Below are 2,853 nucleotides of genomic sequence, written 5' to 3'. Positions count from 1 at the left end.
GGCTGGGGCGGGGGGGGAGGGAGGGCTGGGCTGGGCTGAGGGGAGGGGGGGCAGGCAGAGGGTCAACGGCTGGGTGGGTGGCCTGTATGGCGCCGGGTAGAACAGAGTACAGTGTAATAGAGAATAGAAGTAGAAATGAATAGAATAGAATGCAGAATAGAATATACGATAGGATAGAATAGGATAGATGGAATGGAATAAAGGATAGGATAGGAATAGAGAATATAATAGAAATAGAATGCAGAATAGAATATACGATAGGATAGGATAGGATAGATGGAATGGAATAAAGGATAGGAATAGAGCATATAATAGAAATAGAATGCAGAATAGAATATACGATAGGATAGGATAGATGGAATGGAATAAAGGATAGGATAGGAATAGAGAATATAATAGAAATAGAATGCAGAATAGAATATACGATAGGATAGGATAGGATAGATGGAATGGAATAAAGGATAGGAATAGAGCATATAATAGAAATAGAATGCAGAATAGAATATACGATAGGATAGGATAGGATAGGATAGATGGAATGGAATAAAGGATAGGATAGGAATAGAGAATATAATAGAAATAGAATGCAGAATAGAATATACGATAGGATAGGATAGGATAGATGGAATGGAATAAAGGATAGGAATAGAGAATAGAATAGGAATAGAAATAGAATGCAGAATAGAATAGCATAGAGAATAAAATGCAGAAGAATAGAATAGAATAGAATAGAATAGTTTATTGGCCAAGTATAATGGGACACAGCACAAGGGATTGTGCTTTCAGTAGTACGGGGTAGGTGTTCAACAGGAAGGTATTACTCCAGCTGGGAAGCTGTGCAGATATACAACAGGTGGAATTCTGGTAATTGGTGCCAGGTAGCAGTTCAATCGGAGAGGCTCTGCCAGCAGTGGTGCCAGGTATATGTTCAACAGGAGGGGCTGAACTGGCAATGATGCCATGTAGAAGTTGAGCAGGAGGGACTGTTCTGCCAGTGGTGTCAGGTAGAGAGTCAGTAGGAAAGTGCTGTTCTTGCAGCAATGTCAGTCTGATCTAGGAGCATGCCTGCTTATCTCCCCTGGTACTACTTTCTTTCATTTTATTCCCCCACAGCAGCCCTGTGAGATAGGCCACTGTCATCCAGATGTGCTCAGGGGCCTGTGATTTGCTGTTAAATCCTTCTTACCCAAACCCACAATCATTCTTAACAAAGGCAAAGGGAAAAAATGACCTTGCCTGTCTTAAAGCACTTACACTGTCTTGTCCACAAATTTTATGAAATCACTAACGATTTCTCCATGTGCATCCCATTGATTATTCAGACTACCCCAAGTTCGGTTTTAAGGGAGCACAAGCTGGTTTGTAATAAATCAACTAACTGGAGCCTTACTGTAGTCTGGGCCTGCCCAACCTTCAAATGGAGATTTGGGATGTATATAGTGAAATAGAACATAGGTGATATTTGGTAACAGGATGGATTGCAATTTCTAAAGATTTCTTTTTCACAGAGGGCAAATGTTTCAAAACTAGATATTTTATATTCTCAGTTTGTTTGGGAATGAGGTACATGAGCTTGTAACTGGAGAAAAAGTATGTATGGCAGTGTGCACTGTTTGATACTCTTGAAAAAGGCAGAACTAGAGCAAAGTTCATGCATTTGTGCCAAATGTCTGTGTGATAGAACAGCACATGTTGTTGATATGGGAGACAGGGCATAGCAGTGCTAAGAATAAAATTTAGCCTTGGCAAGAAACATTTGTGCTTCAGCCAGGAAAGGTTGTTTTTAAAAAAACAAAACAAAACAAAATCTACATAATTATGCAAGCTGTGTCCTTCAAATGCTGTTTTTTTTCTTCAATAGGATTTGTGGTCAAAGTTATTCAGTTCTACAATTGAGAGGCTGCATGACTCCATAAGACTCTGAGTGGCTTACCAGGTTAACAGGAGAAAAATTCTAATAATAAAAGAATAGTTCGTGCACATCCAGAAGACATGTACTTGGCATTTAGTAGAACAATATCATTTTTTGCTCTGTACACCATGTAGAATAGTTGGCCCTTATAGTTTGAGAACAGTTTTATAGTTTTAATCTAACTCAGAGGATGATCAGATCTCTATTTTTTTAAATTTCTTTTTGTTCTGTTTGTGGTTTGTTTCTTGTGTTATCTTTTGTGACTGTGTCCTAGAGATGAACTCTGGGGTTTTCTTTATGGCTAGAGAAATTTCTTGCAAGGATCTGATAGTGTAATATTTCAGTTTAGTTGAGTATTTGAGTGGAATTGACACCTACCAACTTATTTGTACTTTCATAACTTTAATTCAGCTTTTTTTCTTTTTTAAAACTGCCCTTTTGCATCACCTCACAGCAGTCTGATAATGGTCCCAGAAGCAGAGAGCATTAAACATGGTTTTTTTCTGTCACTTGTATAATCTTTTCAAAAGGCAAATTTTGTATAAGCTACTTAGCCCTGTGTTATCAGTGAAGGCAGCTTTGTATATCTCTGAAACGTCCATCATCTAAATATTTTTTTTTATTTGGTGTAATCTAAATAAGATCCTGTGGTTTGCCTAGAGATAAGGCAAGCTGCAGGATATTCCAGAAAAGAAGAACAATTATTTTTTTGCTGAAATTGTTTTGAGGTATCTTTCTGAGCATCATCTGAGGTTACAGCCAGACAAGATCACTGCAAAGTTGTAACCCTTGTCCCACATTCAAGGTTCTTGAGCAATCCTGTGCTTTGGCAATGCATCTGGGCATAGAATAAGCCCATGAGCTGAGTAGGTTCTGGTTCTGGTTCTGGTTCTCTCTCTCTCTCTCTCTCTCTCTCTCTCTCTCTCTCCTCTCTCTCTCCC

This window comes from Protobothrops mucrosquamatus, unplaced genomic scaffold (genome assembly GCF_001527695.2).
Source record: "Protobothrops mucrosquamatus isolate PMUCROS unplaced genomic scaffold, P.Mucros_1.0 scaffold_38, whole genome shotgun sequence".
Lineage (NCBI taxonomy): Eukaryota > Metazoa > Chordata > Lepidosauria > Squamata > Viperidae > Protobothrops > Protobothrops mucrosquamatus.
The sequence above is the reverse complement of the archived record's forward strand: the minus strand, read 5'-3'. Positions refer to the sequence as shown.